Source organism: Elgaria multicarinata, chromosome 6, assembly GCF_023053635.1.
Source record: "Elgaria multicarinata webbii isolate HBS135686 ecotype San Diego chromosome 6, rElgMul1.1.pri, whole genome shotgun sequence".
Taxonomy (NCBI): domain Eukaryota; kingdom Metazoa; phylum Chordata; class Lepidosauria; order Squamata; family Anguidae; genus Elgaria; species Elgaria multicarinata.
Genome location: NC_086176.1, coordinates 82922788 through 82943338, shown reverse-complemented (window position 1 = coordinate 82943338; position 20551 = coordinate 82922788). Strand labels below are relative to the sequence as shown.

The 20551-nt window shown below is 45.1% G+C and overlaps 1 protein-coding gene across 1 annotated transcript in view; it reads right to left on the bottom strand.

The window, feature by feature from the left end:
- Positions 1 to 7329: 7329 nt before the first annotated feature.
- Positions 7330 to 20551, bottom strand: part of TMEM171 (transmembrane protein 171) — a 55886-nt gene continuing 42664 nt past the window's right edge. The window contains exon 5 of the mRNA XM_063128637.1: positions 7330 to 7352. The gene's annotated coding sequence lies outside the window, so the exon portion shown is untranslated. The remainder of the gene's footprint in view (positions 7353 to 20551) is intronic.

Here is a 20551-nt window from a genome sequence, read left to right as displayed (position 1 = left end):
CTTAAAGGTAATGAGCCCCAAGAAGGGAATGCCCAGAGGCCTTGGAATTGCTCATCCTCCCTTAGCATCTTCTGGACAGCAGACTGAGCAGGAACAGAAGTTACCTGGTCATATTCTTCTCCACTATGGTGAAATACATTGCATTTCTATTTAAATTATGATTATTTCTAAATGTGCATCCACGCACACCAACAAGCTAAACTCATTTTATGCAAATCGGTGTCCTCTTTTGTCCTCTGTTTTAGTGCTGCATAAGTGGCCCCCTTCCCTACAATCTGTTTCCAAGCTCAGTCAGTCTGAATGCAGTTGGATCAGGACAGAAATGGGAGGATCAGCCCAAATGGCAGTACGGGGGAGCAGGGGCGGGGCTTGCCTCAAAGAGAGAGAAACAACTGCCGTAAAGTGAGTGTAATTCCATCCGACAGCTTTATTTTTAGAAATGCAATAAATACAAGGAAGGTTTTATGATCTTACCCGTATTAGTTTAGTACAGGATTCAGTATGAGTTTTCCTGGGGACAGTTGCAAGAAAATGCTGCTCTACCACATGGTGGAGTCTAAGAAGGACGTAGCAGGTTTGATCTAGTACATTTGTAGCCTGGTGCTGTACACGTTTTACACTTAAGCACATCTCACTGCATTCACGGTATTCATGCTGTAAGCATGCACTGCTGCTGAGGATCTTTCTCACAAATTCGAACAGATCGGCTGAACATTCTCGGTCCTCCTGCAAAAAGCTAGCTTTGTGGCACAGCTGTGGGCTCTGCATTTACAGCTTCCCGCCCTCCTAGCTGATCAATAACTTGCTTCTAAGTATTTTCAGCTGAGAAGCAGTTTGCGCTATACCAAGTAGCTTGGCTGCCAAAGAACTAGTACCCACTGCAAAGGGATGAAGGCTCTCCATCCACCTAATTTGCACTTCATTACTATTGATTCTAATGGGACTTAAGCATGTGCCACTGACTTCAGGGTTGCAGCCAAACAAATAATAATCATTAACATAATTGGGCCATCTTTAAAGCTGACAAGAAACGCAGAACTCCCAGAAAAATCTTGGGACTGTTAACTATTGTCCAGATGAACACTTAAGCAGAAAACAAACAAGCGTGTGCGTGCACACACACACACACACACACACACACACACACACACACACACACGGGTGTGTGAGTTCTTCCCCCATATGTGGAGCTGTCCTGTTTGCTGGCCTGCTGCCAAATCTCCAGGTTTCTCCTTAGCATTGCTTATGCTGTTGCTATGCAATTTCTGTAGTAAATGCTACAAACCTTGAAAACAGAAAATATTGGCAAAATATGAACTGCATCATTGTAAAGTGAATAATATGGAGCTACTGGGCTGACCATGATTCATGCTCATCTGTAATCCAGTACTTGTTAAAATGATAAATGAAGCTACTACTATGGATGCAGCTTGGAGTTCCCAGAATTGTGCAGAACTTGTTATATGGCCTCAGCCAGGAAGGGCCTCTCCAGATCCAGCCCAGAAAGGGAAAACAAGACAGGGAGCCATTGTGAACTCCCTGAGGTTAGTTTGGCACAAACAAGACAAACAGCACTGCAGGCATCAGAAGAGATTATTTGGACAGGTATGTCTTACCTCTCTCCCTCTGCACTGTTTTCACGCTTACACCATAGATGGGGAATGTGTGCAACTTCCGTCATCTCTCAGCATTGGTTATGAGGACTAGGGCTGATAGGAGGTGCAGTCCACCCCTGGTGTACACCTGCACAGAATGGATCTGTGGAGAGAATTCCAATGGAGACTGGTGGCTCCAATGTCAGTGGCCAGGTTTCAGTCAGAACCAGTCAGAGTTTTAAAGCAGCTATCCAAGGTGTAGAGCACCTAAGATAGCTCCTTTAGAATTCTGACTGGTTCTGATTGAAAACTGGAGTGGATTCACCACCCCATTGTCATTGGAGCCACCAGCCTCCACTGGAGAATTCCCATGGGTCGGGAGCATAGCTCCACAGCAAAGCCCATGGGAGATCCTAGATTCAGTCCCAGGCACTTCCGGGTAAAAACGTCCGCCCAGCACCCTAGAGTGGAAAGCGTCTGTCAGTTGGGGCAGACTAGACACCCCCAACCTGGTGCCAACCAGATTTTGGTGAATTACAAACCTCATCATCCCCAACAAGGTTGGCTGGGTTTGATGGGAACTGTAGTCCAAAGTATTGGAAGGGAAATGGTGGGGTAAATAATACTGCTTTGCATCCACTTGAACATCTGGGGGAATGGAGCGGTGACCACCATGCTGGATTTCACTACATGGCTGGAACCTGCAGACAAGCACCTCCCTATGTGGCTTCAGACACTGGGGAACCTCCAATCCACCAGGCCTCTGGATCCAAACTGCCAAGACCCCTCCCCTCAGGAAAGACAGCCGAAGTAGGTGGGGGAAGGAAGCCAGCTTCTTTGGGAACTGCAACCTTTAACAGTCAGAGCGTCATCACACAGGGGGAAATCATGTTTGCTTACCGTCTCTGCTAGCGTGTTTGTCCCTCATTACTCCCTCTGTTGAAAGAGGAAGTAAACAACATGCACGTGGCCCACTCAGTGGGCTGTTTTGATCCCACTGCTTCTCCTGCACACAGCAGGAGATAGCGGCAACTTCCATCTTTATTTTAAGTGGGACTTACTGGGGTGTTTTTTTGTGGTGCAAGAAGGGGGCGGGAGGCGTGCAAGAGGCAGACGCCACTGTGAGAGGGACCGGCGAAAATCCATGAGTCCCCAGCAATGGGCGTGCAATAAAACGCTCATCTGATGGCACTCCCTAATGGGCCCCCTCATGATATTTTTAGGTGCAAAACACAGAAACGCACAAATGGAGGAATAAAAAATTTGGAAAGCTAGTGAAATCATCACTCACAATAGCAACATTTGGCTGGATGCTGAGAGGGAATTGGGATGCAGGGCAAGGATGGAAATCAAGCTAGGCCGTCCCTTGAAGCAGCTCAATTGCCTGAGAAGAATTCAAGGACTCACAGGAGCAAGGTGTGCTTGTAGTTCAGAAGGAAATATTGTTGGTGTGCTGCAGACATGATTCGAATAGCTACCAGGATGGGTTTACCAACTTTGGATCCTAGTGCCTGTAGCTCTACCTTTAAAAGTGATGAGATCCTATGCAGCAGTCAGCAGGTGTGTGATCCTCTTTATGTTGCAGAGACCTTTACCTGCAGATCAAAACCTTGTTAAACACACGTAGAAAGTGAGGTGGGTTAGGAGCCCCGGTAGCTAGCTGGCAGCAAAGAAAAGCACATTAAGCAGATAGGGCTTCAACTGCTGGATTCCAAAATAGTGCCCCACGCTAGCTTGAAGGCTGCAAATTCACAGCTTTGCAGAGCACAAGAAGCTGTTTGCAACAATCCCGTGAGTGCAGGTGAGAAACAACGACCCTTTATCCTCTCTCTTGTTTTTAAAGGTGCCTCATAAAGGCTTGCAAAACGGGAGGCGTTTTCCTTCTGTGTCTGTGTCTGCATTTTCCTCCCCTCCCCGTCAAAGCCGCCCCCAATCCCTAGCTCCTGGGGAAGCATTTCCAAACTTCAGGTGCATCAAGCAACCCCAAAAAGAGCCCCTATATATGGGGCATTTGCCGCCATCACCCTGCAACAGTAGGTTGGCTGATCTAGGGACGCAACTTTTTTAATTAACATTGATTTAACATTAACTTAATCTGCACTGGTGAAAAATAGACCGGGATTACTGATATCTTCAAGAGTGAGTATCCCCAGCCCCAGGACAGAGGCGGCTGAACCACCATCCCAGCCCCATGGTGCACTTTCAGGTGCTGAGGGGTGCTTTCCTGAGCCACTGCCCCCTGAGTCGCCAGATTCCAGGTGGGTGACTCACTCAGGCCCGAAAAGGGGGGCAATTCCCTGCCCCAAATCCCCAGACCTGGGTGGCAAGTCCCAGGAGACCCCGTTTTGCTCCTCCAGGTGCTCCCTTTCCTTTCCCCACCCTGCCTGACTGTTGTGATCAATTGACCTGTTCATTGCACCTCCATCCCTAACAGCTAATGGCCCAGTGGAGGCTGGTGGCTCCTAATTCAGTGGGGCAGTGAATCTGCTCTGGGTTTCAGTCAGAACCAATCAGGAGCTATCCAAAGAGCTATCCAAAATGGGTACAAAGAAGGAAATGGTCATGTTCCGGAGTACGCTATACTTTGTAATAGCCATACATTGTAATAGCTATAATATGATTATTGATTTCCTGTGAGAAGGGGAGAAGTGGGACATTAGATCTAAGCTGATTTTGTTTTTTTCTGTATGAATAAAGCTTGAAAATTAAAAAAAAATCTAAATAAAAAAATTCTGTTCATTGCACGCACTGCTGCCATCCCTGTTGCTTCCTTTCGTCGAGTTTTATCAAGCTAATCCAAAGTTTGGGCTGCCTTTCTGATACTTGTGAATACCTGCACATTTTGAGCGTGGGCATTGGCTGATCCTCTTTGGCCAGCGGTGAGACACGGAACATGCTCTCCCTTCAGGCCAGGAAGGGAGCTGGCCGAAGAAGCACATGTTGGATATGACATAAGTATCCTCCCCCCTCCCTCACTTCCACTTTCGTGTCATTGGCTCAGTTAATTAAAATTGCAGTAATAAGGGCGGCTGAACAGTTTAGCTGATTGGTAATAGGATATATAGCCTTTCACCTCCAGGTCACTGGTTTGATTGCAGTCCAAGTAGGTAGTGACTAAAAAATTATTACCATCCAATTGCTTTTCAGTGACCTCGATGAAATCAGTTGGAGACTTTCAGTTCTGTTCCTAACTGGGCAGGTGTCCACGTTGTCAAGTCCTCTAATGCAATTGGCACTAATTGGCACCTTGGCTGGCAGGCTTAGCATAGGATGAAGCAGGCGAGGGGACTCGAGACACACACTGGACCCTCTGCTTTTTCAGATCCTCTCCCACTGAGGATGGAGCGATACATCAGGACAGCTACCAAGGGAACCTGGTCTGTAGAGAAGACAGCAGTCATCAGTAGAGATCAGCAGGAAAAAAATTACCAGTCTAAAAACAAAAGTGCTGTTTATCTGTGTTATCTGTGTCCAGGTAAAAAATATCATACCATCGCCGATGAAATGAAAGTGCTGGATAACTTGGGTTTTGCCCACAAATGTTTTCTTCTCAGCGCATGAGCACACTTCTGATCCCTTTTGGCTCAAATCCTAAACATACATACCTGGAGGTAGGTGCTACTGGGCATCAGTGGCACCTATCAATAAATGTGCTTCAGCTGCAGGTGTGGAGTTCACCGGCTGAATGGAAAATCAACGCGCTCCTTTTCTTCCCTCTTCTTTCTGCAGGATCAGTTTAAGTCCGTTATAGCTCCTCAATTCTCTAAACACCATCTGCCATTCTGGGTGGCCCATATTAGGGTGAGTTGGGAGAGTGGATCTTGATCCTGTATGGACTAGCTTCAACTGCAACAGAACAAATAGTGATTTGTGTCAATGCAACATGATCCCACGCCAGCAAACTCTGTTCCCCTTTCCAGGAAACCAGCAACCTTTATGTCACTTATGACAGACAAGAAATCCCCTGGGATACTGTGCAAGGTGGCAGGAGGTTCCCTGCTTTCCCTCTGTCCTGGCCAAATCACCACAATGGCAGGGACAGAGAAGGAAGCAGTGGTAGAGGAGGGCAAAGTGCAGCTGCTCCCCTGCTGCTGGGCAGACAGGTCCTAGATCAGGGTGTGTGTGTGTTGAACCTCAGGGCTGTGGGCCAAATCTGGCCAGCCTGGGATCCCAGTCTTGGACTTTAGGGTTCCCCATATGGCCCTTCTCTGGCCCCTCTACCTTTTCCCCGACCACTGATGGGTTGGTGGTTTCCCAGCTTTTGCGTAGTCTCACCTAAGGCTTAATTATTGACAGTAAGAACTTTAAGCTAAAATTGGTTGGTATTTTTGATATTTTGGCCCTGCCCCTTTGCCTTTGGCCATGCCCATTTTGCCTTTGGCCCCGCCCACAACTGGAATGTGTCATCCTCCCCCTTCGGAAGAACTTCTCCAAAATGGAATTCGGCCCTCAAGCAGAAAGAGGTTGAACACCCCATCCTAGATAGTACCACCAATGAGCTACTATGTGGCTTGCACTGGTGGGAGGACCTTTTCACCTGAAGCTATATGGTTGTGCTTTGCCTGGCTCATCCCTAACCCCAAGTGACCAGGAGCATCATCACACAGGGGGAAATCATGTTTGTTTACCGTTGCTTCTCCACCACTTTTGTCCCTCATTGCTTCCTTTTTTGAAAGAGGAAGTAAACAACCTGCACGTGGCCCATTCAGTGGGCCATTTTGATCCCGCTGCTTCTCCTGCACACAGCAGGAGACCGCGGCAAGTTCTGTCTTTAACAATAAGTCAAACTTACTGGGGTCACACGAAGAAGGCTAGAAGGGACAGGAGGCACATGGGAGGCAAACAACATTGTGAGAAGGACTGGAAAAAAATCCGTGAGTGCCCAGTAACAAGCGTGCAATAAAACACTTGTCTGAAGGAGCTCTAAATATGGTCCATGAGATCTCTGCTTACATCATGATGCAGGATGGTTGACGTTTGTTACAGATTGGTTGTGTGCTCTCTTCTTTGGGCATACCAAGAGGCAAATTCCCATCTCACTTTGTATGTTTCAACTTTTCAAGCTATTTGATCCTGAATTCACTGTTACTAAAATATTTATTTTGGTAACTGGGGTTTTGGTTCTAGCTTTATATTTAATTATTTCCCACCATCTATTTTCTTTTTGACATTGTGTGAGCTTTTACTGTATTATTACTGAAGCTCTTCTGCGACTTTCTGTTGTGCTCTATGCAACAACAGAAAGGGGCTTTTTGGTGGTGGCACCATGGTATTATAACATCGTCTTTATTCTTTTCAATGCCAGGTTAAGTCTTTTAAAAAATAATAATTCCCAGACATTTTAGTTTGAGAAATGCCTTAGCCTGCTGCATATTTGTAATTGCTGCCTCATATTACCACCAATGTTGTGGCTTTATTGTATAGGTTAATGTTTTATGACATCTTTGCTGTTCTCCACCCCGGAATCCTTTGGATGAAAGGTGGTATAAAAATGTTTTAAATGAAATAAATGATTGCTCTAAGAGTGCAGCTTCCCTGTCCTCTTGTTCCTACTTTTAAAGCTCTTCTGCGTCATTTTGAGGGGTCCTTCATAGTTTTGCAAACCATTTTCTTTCTCTGTTTGAGTATTTTGGCAAAGGACTGATTTTTTTGAGTCTCTGGCCAGCTGCCACAACATCGCTGACACTTGTCTTGAGCAGGTCTGATGCTTTCCCTTTTATTTGCTGTGATGATTCCTCTCTCTCTCTCTCTCTCTCTCTCTCTCTCTCTCTCTCCCCCTCTCCCTCTCTTTCTCCACCCCATCTCTCTTTAATTTGCTTTGCTTTTGCTTAAAGCCAAGTGCCTTGTGGCTTTCTTGAGAGGGTGTTTGGATACGCCCTTTTGTTTGGGTGGTTGTTGCTGTTGCTTTCTGCCAAGTCATCTTATGAACATTGTTTTTATCCACTGTCAGCATCCTATCCCTTAGTTGCCATTCAATAACTTTTACTAGAACTTCAACATAAGTTGTTGGACTCCCTAAAGTGTTCGCTCTTTTAATAAGACGGTTCAAATTAACCAAATGTTCATGCTCACTGTTTTAATTAAGTCAGGGTTTTTTCCTTACATCATCAACCTGCCTCATTCATGGAATTTTATGGACCTCTAGGTGTCATCTTCCACTCATAACCCTCCTGTGTTTTTCATCCCCCTTTCCTCCCATCTTTTTTCCTACTGCGGCCAATACATTAAAGAGAAAAAGATGAAATAGCTGTGCAATGCCTACAAGCACCACGAGCCCTTTGTCTGGAAGCATCCTCAGCATCAAAAGCAGGTTTGGCCCTACCGTAAGGCATAGTGAAGCTGTTGCTTCAGGCAGCAACAAAGTGTTGAAGGAGAGATCTGTGTACCATGCAGCCTGCTGTGCCTCTCAAGTTACCCTGCTGCCTTCAAGAAGAATGCAGACAAGCTGGAGGGGATTCAGAGGAGAGCAACGAGGATGATCAGAGGTCTGGAAACAAAGCCCTATGAGGAGAGACTGAAAGAACTGGGGGCATGTTTAGCTTTAAGGGGGGGGAAGACATGATAGCACTCTTCAAGTACTTGGAAGGTTGTCACACAGAGGAGAGCCAGGATCTCTTCTTGGTCATCTCAGAATGCAGGACATGGAATAATGGGTTCAAGTTACAGGAAGCCAGATTCTGGCTGGACATCAGGAAAAATTTCCTGGCTGTTAGAGCAGTACAACAATGGAACCAATGAACTAGGGAGGTCGTGGGCTCTCCCACACTAGGGGCATTCAAGAGGCAGCTTGTCAGCCATCTGCCAGGGATGCTTTTAGGTGGATTCCCGCATTGAGCAGGGGGTTGGACTCAATGGCCTTATAGTCCCCTTCCAGCACTATGATTCTATGATTCTATGAAGTGCAGTGGAGAATGCTGTCCCATCGTCAGTGTTGAAGACAGATTCATCTGTTGGCTTTTGTACATGGAATGAGAGGAGGCACCAGGAGGTAAAAATGTCTTGCGCCAGCCCCAATCCAATGCTATTGTAATTTCTCATTCCTGCTCACCACCCCCACTTCTATCAACTAGAGAGAGAGAGAGAGAGAATCTATATAACTGTAATAAATAATATTCTGACCCCAGAATGATGAATTCCTGCTGGCCGTTCTCCCTCCCAGGGTTCTTGGGAGACTTGCTGGCAACTTTCCCTGCACCATTATTGTTTCCATGCTTTGCACAAAGACCTCAGACCACCATTTTAGGCTGCGATCCATCACACTCTTTCTTGTGAGCCCTCTGGAATCCCGTGGGACCAGGCTGCAAGCTTCACAACAAGACTGTGAGATAGTTCACCCTGAGGGCCAAACGGTGGGGATAAATAACAGGGTGGGAGCCTGCATTTAATTTGCACCATTTCTAAAATAGAAGATTTCATCAGCTGTGGGGAAATAGCAGGATCAGAGCAAGCTTAGATGGGGAATTTAAATAGATAGGCTGTGCCAGGTGGGAATGATGGGAGTTGCAGTCCAATACCTCCAGAGGGCACCAGATTGGGGAAGGATGATGTACAACTTCAGTACTTTAGCACTTTGGAGACCTCTTGTAGAGTTCTGACTGGTTCTGACTGGAACCCAGAACAGATTCACACCCCTCTGTCGATGGAGTCACCAGCCTCCATTGGCTGTTCTGTAGCATAAGTGGGAGCTGGAGCTGAGGGTCTAATGTTTGGGCCACCAAGTGAGCTGTGGCTCAGGAGATATTCGCATTGGGGGGGGGGCGTTCTTGGTCTCTGAGCTGCTATATCCACTCTTTACAAGCAGCTCTTTTGAGTGGAACAATTTAATAAAGTGTCAGGAATTTGTTGCTCAGGATAGACAGATTCCCCCATTTGCAGCTCCCAGGTTTATTTTTTTTTATTTTTTTAAATCATCTCTTTTTCCTGGTAACTTTCCAAAAGTCTCCCCCACACAAATGCAAGATCATTCATATATCCCCCACTCCCATTAAAACTATATATCCTGGCAAAATGGGGAGTGAATCAAGCATTATTAGCCTGAGTGTAAGTCATGTCTCAGATTCATGCAGCACTTGATTTACAGTGTCTGGATATTCCACTCTGGAATATAAAAATGATTCAGGCAAAAGGTTACCTTTTATTATTTGTACATTGCCTGAGAACCAGAAACCATGTATATTCAAGAGGTTGGTGGACACAACATGTTCCAGAATGCAGCCTTTCCTGGGTTTCTCTTCTGCTTTCCAAACGTAATAGATCAAGGAAATTTTGCCTGGAATGGTGTTGTTCTAGTTGACCTCAGTCACAAAGAAAAGGGGAGGATCAGCCTTCCAAATGACTTGCCCGGGGTTGGATATCAGTACACTATGATCTTCACTTGTGGCATACCCCCAAGTAATTCCTCCAAGTGAGGTTCAGAGGATGGCAACAAGGAAGAGGACTTCATCGGACTTCCAACTTTCCAGAACAGATTTGGAGGGAGGCAGCATGTAGAGGCAAGGGCATGAAAGTCCCATTCCACGTGTGGTATCCTTCTGCTGGTGGAACAAACCCTTGGGGCTGTCTTTATGGCAGCGGGTTGCCGCCATGATGATCCAAAACCCCGCACTTTCGCTGCTGCGGGTGGGGCAGCTAATCTTGATGCTGCAGGAAAAGCGCGGGGTGTTTCCAGCACCTGTCATATCCCCTGTCCTCTGCCTGGGCGGACAGCAACCAATCAGAGATCACCTTCTGCATGGCCATGCGTCTGCTGCAACCCCGGAGTGAAGATTAGGCGCTCTCTTGATGTCCTCTTGCACATCCTTGCCTTGCTCCGGTGAAAAAAGTTCAAGGTAAATTTCCGACTTTTCCCCCCTGCAGCTTTGGCGGAAAGCCCCAGGGTGGGTGCCCAATTGCTGCTGTGTCATATAATCGATGCCGCACCCCTGCACCCCCATCCCAGGGCTTTCCAAGCATTTAGACAGCCCCATTGAAAGAAAAGCGAGACTGTCATTTGATGATGTGCAGCCGATGAAGTGGAGAGTGGTTGCAGTCCTACCCCTGATTTATGGGATCTCCCTCCCATGTTGAAAAAGACCCCTGCAGTATTACACACAAAGTAGGAAGGGCCTCCTCCCATCCAATAAGAAAGGCATGGTGGCCCTTTCATGGCATAGCTGTACCAGTGGGGTCAAAGCAGCCGTGCAGGATCTGCATCCGGATCAGGTCACAGCACCAGTTCGAGGGGAAGAGAGGCTGCCATTCACTGGTGCTACAACCCTTATACCATATCCTGCAAGTTGCTGCCAATGCGTAGGTCAGAGGTGTGGAACTTAAGGCCTGGGACCCAAATCTGGCCCTCTCGGGGTTCCAACCGAGCCTTCTGGGGTCCCCCAGATGGCCACACCCCTCTCCCCAACCATCAATCATCCGATGTTCTCCTAGGTTCCGTTCAGTTTCTTTCCTCATTCTAAAATATTGAAATGTCTCCCCAAAGGCTAGTAGTAAGAGCTTTACACTACAGTGCTGGTAGGTCGTGATGGGATTATTTAGTAATGATGCCTCCTGTTATAAAGGCAATTAGCAGAGCAAAAACAAGAGGTGAAACAGAATGAGCATTTACCAGTCCTACATGCACACAGGCTATAAAAGGAGACCACGCTCATCTTCAGTGAAAGTGCAAGAAAACAATTTACTCACAAATATTCTTGCATAAAAATGCAGGTACAGGATAGACTTTCAAAGGAGTTTGTTCAGTCCATTTTGTGATCAGGCAGGAGTGAGAGCTAACACTCCAGCAATGTTAGAGGTTGGGGAGAAGGAGGAAAGAGAAGCAAAAGGAAGAAATCACAGAACATGGATGAGAGGGTGCTGTTGCCCCATGTCCTGCTTGTGGGTCCCTGGCCGACAGCTGGTTGGCCACAGTGTGAACAGAGTGCTGGACTAGATGGACACTTGGTCTGATCCAGCATGGCTCTGCTTATGTTCTTATGCCTTTGGACCTGCCCACCACTGGGATGTGGCCTCTGAGAGCTTCTCCAAAATTGTATTTGGTCCTTGGGCTGAAAGAGCTCTGACACCCCTGGTGAAGGACATGGAAAGCCTTGCTTATACATACATACCTCTATGTACATGAAGGGTCCAGTTTGTACACTGATATGCTTTGTGAAAGTAAAGCCTACATTGGCCAGAATGTCCACTCTGACAGGAGTGCCTCTCTTTCTGCTTCCTCTTGCTCTAACAATGAGCACCTGTTTGAATCAACAGTGCAAGAGAGAGGCTCATGAGGAATTTTAAGAGTGTTTCTACATTAATGGAAATCACATAGTTTACCCGGGGCTTTTGTGCTTCCTGGTTCTTTGGTGCAATTGTTATAGGCTGCATGGGAGGAGAGGTGCAGGAAGGGGTTTAAATTGAATACTTCCCCTCTGTTCAGTTCCATTGAGTTCTGTTGAGACAGCATCATCTAGTGGTGGAAGATCCTGCTGTTTCCTGGCTATTACTACTTTAAAAGTGATTCTTTTTATCTCAGAATTTCTGGAGGATTCCACAGGAGACGTCATGGAATCGACCCAAAAACTTCCACGAGTGGCCAATCATGAGTGTACAATATATCGCTCATTTAGAGGAGCCCTAGAGCCTCGTGTGGCGCAGAGCGGTAAAGCAGCAGTTTCTGCAGCTGAAACTCTCCCCACGGCCTGAGTTCGATCCCAGTGGAAGCTGGTTCTCAGGCAGCCGGCTCAGGTCGACTTAGCCTTCCATCCTCCCGAGGTCGGTAAAATGAGTACCCAGTTAGCTGGGGGAAAGGTAATAACGGTCGGGGAAGGCAAGGGCAAACCACCCTGCTATAAAGCCTGCCAAGAAAACATCCATGACAGCTGGCGTCCCTCCAAGAGTCAGTAATGACTCAGTGCTTGCACGAGAGAGGTTCCTTTCCTTTCCTAAGAGGAACCCTAAGTCTCACATCTGGAAACACATTTGGCTTGTGAATGCCTTCTGCTTTACCTTTTGTCTGCACCGTGCCTGGATTTATAGGCCAAATAAAGAAATGAAGTGGCAGAGGGAGTACTAGAGGCCAAGAACGAAAGACTAGGTGATGGTGACCAAGACATACATTGATCAAGCATCCTAGGCAAATAATGGATGATGAAGACCCTGGCATGCGAGAATAGCTTCAACATTATTCTTGGCATCTCTTCTACTCGGAAAACATACATCTTGGATTGTCGTTTGGGTCCAGCTGCTAAAAGGTAAGACATCCTGTGTGTTTTGTAAAACAGCACAGCCTGTCATTAGCATGGCATCCAATAATTCAATATGTTCGGGGAGACTGCAGTGCTTGATACTGTAAGATTATATTGACACCATGGCTGTCTGCACAACAGACAACGCATTTGGGACATGCAGAGAATTACAGTTTGGGTAAGGAATATTCTGGTGGATGTAGATCAGTATCCCCAAAAATGGGGGAAACTAGTTCCGTGAGGCCAAAGGGGTTTATGACACCTTTCGCCTCAATTTGTAGCTCCCTACGTTGTGAGGCAAACAGCTTTTGAAACGCAAGTGAACTTTGGAAGGAATTTGTTATATGGCATGAGGGGACGGCTGTAGTTTTTAATGGCCAAAATTCCACCAGTCTAGATTCAGCCTACATGAATCTAAGCAGCTCTTTGGATCCAGGCCTCAGTTTTGAGTAAATTAAAAGGGCTCACACCTTCTTGAAACAGTGAAGCCTTTGATATGATACACTAATATCATTCCCACCTACACACGCCTACACCCCCCCCCCTATATAGAGGATGTATCCAAAGAAGGGGCTTGAAAAATCTCTTGCCATCTTCTTCTAGGATGTTTTTTGTAAGACCCCCAAAGCCAGGGAGCTTTCGCACACTACATCAGGCAACCGTACATTTCCTCATATGGGTACACAGGCCAGGGAGCTGCAGCCAGCCAGTTTTTCTCAGTTTATTTTGGATTGACATACAATGCTTGGAATGGAAGATTCCAGGAGGGACTCTGGCTCAGTGGTAGAGCACCAGCCTTGCATGCCAAAGGTTCCAGGTTCGATCCTTGGTTTCTTCATGTATGGCAAGAAAAACACCTGCCTAAAACCCTGGAGAGCCTCTGCCAGTCAGTTTTGACAGCACTGCGCTGGATGGACTAATGATCAGTATAAGGCAGCTTCTTATGTTCCTAAGATGGAGGTGCTATGGATGAGTAAACTGTTAATCTGCTTAGAGAGGTGCAACCAGGTCTGGATGGGGTTGCACTCCCACCGAAGGACCAGGTTTACAGTTTTTCAACCGATTCTGAATCATTTACACTGGTTACCAATGCATTTCTTGGCCCTATTAGAAGTGATGGTTTTGGCCTTTCAAGCCCTAAATTATTTGGGGCCAGGTTATTTGAAGTACTGCCTGTACCCATATGAACCTGCCCGGGCTTTACATCTGATGACTTAATTCTGTGGGTCTGAAAATGTTTTTTAGCATGGCCAAACTATGTTTTAATCTATTGCTCCTGTTGTATTTTAATTTTTATTATAATGTTATATTATAATGTTATATTTTTATTTTTGTGTTTGCATTCTATTGGCAAGCTAGGTTGATTTGGTCCAGAATGGTGGCTGATAAATATTTAAATTAAACAAGTAAAGAAACAACTAATAGCTAAAGTTTCAGCATGAAAAATGCAAGTCCCTACTAATACCGCAACATAAAAGTTGTCCTTCGTGTGGCCTGACATAAGGGAGAAGCGGGGCAGGAGGGGTGTTCCTCTGATCTCCCATAGTATTTATCGGGGCTCATCTGGGACAGGGGTGATTAAGTAGGATTTGGGGAGGAGCAAAGTAAACTCCATCTTCAGCATATAAATCAACCCTCCTTTGAGCTTGAGGGCATAAATTTTGAAAAAGGGCACCTGGACAGCCTCTTGGGGTTCCTTACAGCATTGACATAACTCTGCGTTTTGCTGTCTCGGTTTATTTCTTTTCTACACTTGTTAAAGTCGACCCGCACATGAAAAATGTTGCCAGATTCTGAGAGATTCGCCTCCCACTGTCAAACCGGTTCAGCTTGAAAGTCTTAAAATAATGATCTTTTGCCATGTGTTGGTTATAACTTGAGGTTACAAAAATGTGTCTTTGATTAAGTGTACAATCTATTCCACAACACGCTGCATGGGAGTCATTGCTCTGAGGAGAAGCTGCTGGGCTCTTGTTGCTGTAGCACTTACAGCAAGAAGGATTGTCCCTTCGGGCTACATCAGACAACAGATTTGGGGTGGGCTCCCAGTGTGGTCTTTTCGGAAGGGACGATGCTGTGCATTCTCCAAGCGAGAAGGCTTTCCACCCGGGAGACATAATGGAGTCAGTCAGAAGGCCCTGGACTTCACTGCAAAACAACTGCTGCTGCAATATCTAGGAAGGATAGAGATCTTTTCTATGCAAGGCATTTCTTGTGTGCTCATCATTCCATATTCATGGTTGTTTACAAGTCCTTCAGATGATGTCATGACCTTCCAGTTTCACTTCTGTTTGTAAACAGCACTTTCTATGAGGGTTTTTTTTTTTTTTTTTTTTTTTTTTAGAGCAGGGAACATGCAGTATTATTTGTGAAAGCAAAAGAAAGAGTGATTTCCTCTTGTTGTATTTGCACTATTCCACTATTCTATGGTGCCCCATAGAAGTTATGCAGCATAAAAGCAGGAAAGGAAACATTCCTCATGTAGTGCTCATATCGCAATTCTGCAATAAAACAGAAAGGTTGATGCAGCAGATTAACAGCCTCATGTAGAAAAGCCCAAAATGTGGAGAATATCCTGACTCCCATTCTTTTTCTCTCACTCATCCAAACGTAATATTTTCAAGTGATTAAAGTATCTCAGAGGCATCATCTTGTTGTTATCATTACAACAAACCTGTAACTTAAGTCAGTACTATGATTCCCCATTTTGCAGGTGAGCAGATGCAGGCTAAGACAGAGCGGCTTGACAAAGGTTACCTACTGAGTTCATGCCAGAAGGAATATTTGAGTTGGGCACTTCCTGATTGTAGTCCAGTCTTTTGAGGGCTAAACTACACACTATGTTAAACGCAGAGCATGCAGCTGGTCCTTGCTTTCTTCGTAACCTCTACCTGGGACCACTTCATACAGGCAGGACAGGTTTAAATTGGGGTGGGAAGTGTATTTGGGTGGGAGCTAAATATCACCTGTGGCTTCATGTGCAGCAAAGCCACCACATCGGGCGGAGGTGTGGGATATGTTTGTTTGCCCCATGCCTTCCCTGTTGGGGAGGATACAGGACGCTTAGCATCAGTGGAAGCTAGTGCCTCCTATTTCAGTGGGGCTGTGAATGTGTTCTATATGCGTTTCAATCAGAACCACTTTGGACAGCTCCTTTAGAGCATTCACGGCCCCACTGAAGTAGGAGTCACCAGCCTCCACTGCTTATTTTATTTATTTATTTATTTATTTATTTATTTATTTATTTATTATACAGCCCAATAGCCAAAGCTTTCTGGGCAGTTCACAAAAATTAACCATAAAGAGCATAAAAACAAACAACAATCTAAAAACAGAAATACAAAATACAATATTGTCGTTCACTACCACCCGAATTAGAAGAGGTCCAGACGTTGTTGTCTTCCATTCATAGCCCTCTCGTACTTTCCCAATTCTTCTTCCTTCTTTTACCTTCCTGCAAAAAAGTTGTTAAGAAAAAGAGAAGAAGATGGAATTGCTGCACAGTGCTTCCCAATTCTTTGTGCTAGAAAGCACGTTGGTTAACACTGGGGGCTCCAAGTTTGAAAGCACCCGAAATAAGATTTACACGCAAATCAATATGCAGCATGTAGCAAAATTATGAAAGTATAAAGCCATTGTACTTTATTCTGAGCCAGCTCTTTGGCCCATCTACCTCAGTCAGTACTTCAGTACTACCTACTTTGGCTGGCAATGGGATTCCCCATCACCTGCCACCTGAAATCCTCTTAACTGGAGTTGCCACGGATGGAACTTGGGTCCTTCTGCAAAGAAAGACTGCTCTTGGCTCTAGCTTCTCCCATCTCCCTTAGAATGAATTACGAGTTGAGATTCTACTCTATTGAGGGTTGAGAGAGAGAGAGAGTCTGTGTAGTATCTATAGTATGTACTACTAAACTGCAAGACTTTATGGACAAATTAGGGATCCTTCCTGGCCTGTATACTTGGCATATGTCTTGTGCAAGTGGAAAGTTTAACTTTTAACTGATGCATCACTGGAATTCAACAGGAGAAACTTTCCCCACCAGAATGGAAAGGTTCACCTGTTGAATTTCTTCCTGCTATGCAGGTTTTTAAAAGGTTCATGATCCCTGGCAAAATAAATACTACCATAAATATCAAATTTTATTTATTATTAAATAATAATTATTGTTGTTATTGTTATTTCAATTTATGTGTCACTTTAGAGATGAAACTCTTAGTTAGGCATACGTAATAAAAAACATGGAAGGCGCTCCAAGAAATGGCTCAGTAAAACAATCAAGATGATTCAAGTAAGTGATCTAGTCAGCACAAGTCAGTATACGTGTAAGAGAATCCTTAGGCTTTTGTACACAAGGCATTTATTATTCTTTAGTCATTCCCTAGTCACTTTTTACAGGTTCTTTAGACAACATCGTGACTTTCCAGTTTCACTTATGTATCTAACTAGCACTTTTTTTTAGAGCAGGGGAAATGCACCATTAAATAGTGAAAGCAAAAAAAAAGTGGGATTTCCCCTTGTGTATTTACACTATTCCATTATACCACAGTGCCACCTAGAGGTTATATAGCAGAAAAGCAGGAAAGGAAATGCTCCTGTGTGGTGCTTGGATCTCAATTCTGTGATGAAACTGAAAGTATATACATCAGATTAGCAACTGATTAACAGACCCATGTAGAAAAGCTCCTTGACATAATATTTCCAATGCAGATAGAGAAAAAGAGGCAGTGCTGATGTGAAGATAAAAAGGTAGTAGGTGTGAGCCACCTGTGGGCCTCAAGTTGCATGCAGTCCTTGGCCTGATTTCAGAAGACTTGTTCCTTCCCTGACAACTCATTGAGCAGGCAAGGAAAAGAAGAGAGGGGGAGAAAAGGGGGTTGGCTCTACTCACCACTGAATGTGGCCCGATACATTCCCCAAGGAAATGTGTCCCTCAACAGAGAAAATGTTCCCCATCTCTGAGATAGAAGGAAGTGAGGGTTAAGTTTGCATTGTAAACTGCCCAGAGAGCTTCAGCTATTGGGCGGAACACAAATGCAATAAATAATCATAACGACCCACGTCCAAGATCACATCCTTTTACTCATCATTCAATCTGCAATAACTATCCTGTTACAGAGGCACATTTAAATCCCAGTCCTTCAACATTCATGATTGAATTGTCCTGGAGAGGCAGGGGTTACGGGATATATCAACCTTGGAGGCAGATTCCTGGGGCAGTAAGAGGAGGGAATCTTGAACTGCAGCTGCAAAAGTGGGAGCCACTTCCTGGAATCTGAAGGTGCGATATTATTGCCTTGGCAGGAGCTGAGGGTTCTCCCTCTCCTCCCTTTGGTCTCATCCATGCTTCTTTCTCTCCCTCTTGCCACAAGCAGAATGTACCCAAAGCCTTATGAGAAAGGGCTCCGCCCCCTTCCCGGTACACACCTCACTTAGTTCTGCCAGAATCCTGGCAGCGTCTGGAATAAGTCCTACTCTTAATGGGCAGAACTTGGCAGAATGTCCAAGCTATTATCAGTAAAGGAAGCAAATTACTTGCTGAGAAACCATTTCTTACATTCTGTTTGAGTCCTGGAATCCATCCAGAAGCCAAAACAAGCAACATCGTTGGGAACAACAGCCTGCCGTGGTTCTTTGCCAGCTAAAGAGCAAAGTGATCAATGCCGTGTTCTGCGTGGGCGTTTGCCATCTGAGCGAATGCCAGTGAATGCTGACAATCTCATTTAGGTAAGTGTCAACATTCACTGGCTGGTGCCTGAGTTTCAATCATATGGCACGAGAATGTTGACATTCACCAGATGTCAGGAATTGATAGTATTCTTATATAAGAATATGTTAGCATAAGGCTTATTACTAGAACTCTACCAGACAGATTTTGCTCTTTAAAAAAACGAAACAAAAACTTGAAGCTTGAGCAGTGTAGACGTGCAGAAATTTCGAAAAAGTTCAAAGTTTGAGCTTTGGGCAACTCAAGAAGGGGGAAGGGAGGGGGAGGGGGCAAAGGGGAGGTTAATGCATATGCCCCCACTTTGCATGTACTGTAACATGTGACACAATGTGTGTAGGCACGTGTAATAATGCTTACTCCTGTGAGTAGTGCTGGGCCAATGAAAGGACAGTCACAGAATTATGTTCTTATGTTCTTAATATTGCGAACGGGGCTGGAGAGAAGGATGGACGGATTCGGACAGAAGAGGGTAGAGGGTCAAGACCTTCTCGATGGTGGTACCCAAGCTTTGGCATGCCCTCCCAAGGAGCACTCTTCAAGCTCCCCCTCTTCCCACATTCATGTAGGTTTAGAAAAAACAACTACTACTTTAAACGGGCTTTGAATGTGTAGTGATCTGCTGCTTTTAAGGATGTTTGATTAGAATGCTGCTGTGTTAGTGTGTGTGTGTGTGTGTGTGTGTGTGTGTGTGTGTATTGGTAGATTTTAATTACTTCCATTTTCAGTCAGTGAAAACCTATCTTTTATCCTTTGGGAGCTGTTTTGAATAGGAAACCCTGTGGCGTTACACCCCACAAGTCAATTCCAAATGTTTGTCTGCAGTTTGTAAGTCTGTGGTTTTTAGAATGTTGGCCTGAGTGGGAGGAGTTAGAATGTCTTGGGAGGGGGGAGGAGTAATATATAAGGGAATGACTGAGGGGATTGAGAGTTCTTTTCAGGAGAATTCTTTTCAGGAAAGCTTTTCAGGGAGACTTGTTAGGTACTCTTAGAGTCTGAAGTGCTCTCTGTATTTATGGTACTTAAGTTCTGGGAAATTTGAGGGTCAGTGTAGTGAGTGGTGTCTTTAGGGTGTGGTGTGCACGTAGTGGAAATATATTAATCAATACTGATAATAAAGAAAGTTCAAGAGTGATTGTGTGAGAAAAAGGAAAGCGCGAATGTGAATGAGTGACCGGATTGTATGAAAGGTTTCAAAAAGGTTTTTAAATGTTGTTATTTGAAACAAAGCTTATGAACTTTTAAAAATAAATTTTGATTGTTTGTTTTAAAACTACCACAAAAATCCCATGTGTCTGTTTGGCGTTTATCATCTTAAGTTTACACATTCAGCACCCACTCTGACAATCATTCACCTAAGCAGATATAACTCACAGCGCATTATTATATATATTAAAATCCTTCTCCATTTTAAACCCCTTTCTCCACATAGTTTGGAGGAAGGTGGGCTTTATCCCTTGCCTCGGGCGTATCAAGCGGTGGTGCTTTGCTTGAGCAAGGAGTAGCCTCAGCCGGGTCTGGTGTTCAGAGCCTGTGTCGCCCCATAATAAGTGGTGGCAGACGTGAGGTCTGGTGTTCAGAGCCTGTGTCGTGGCAAACCCCCCCCCCCCATAAGAACCCATGTTTCAGCAAAAACTCATGGTTCAGCGACATGGTTCAGCGACTCAACCATACTCAACCTTGAATATGGGTTGTTATGCTGCGTGCACCCAGTCATGAAGTGGATGAGCTGGGATAGCATTGGATACTGCCCAAAATAAGTAAACTGCAATTCTATCCACAATGATCTGGGACCAAGCTCTACTGAATTCAATGGGAATTACTTCTGAATAGACACAGATACGATTGTGCTGTAAATGCAGTCTATTGTGTTCAAGTCTCATAAAAGTATCTCTATGCCCTTTTGCCAGCTGAAATATTCTTCCTTAGTCATTCAAAAAGATTGTTCCCCGATCCACAGTAGGAGGAAGGCAGATCAAATACAAATCCCTCTGGGAGAAAGACTCTGACC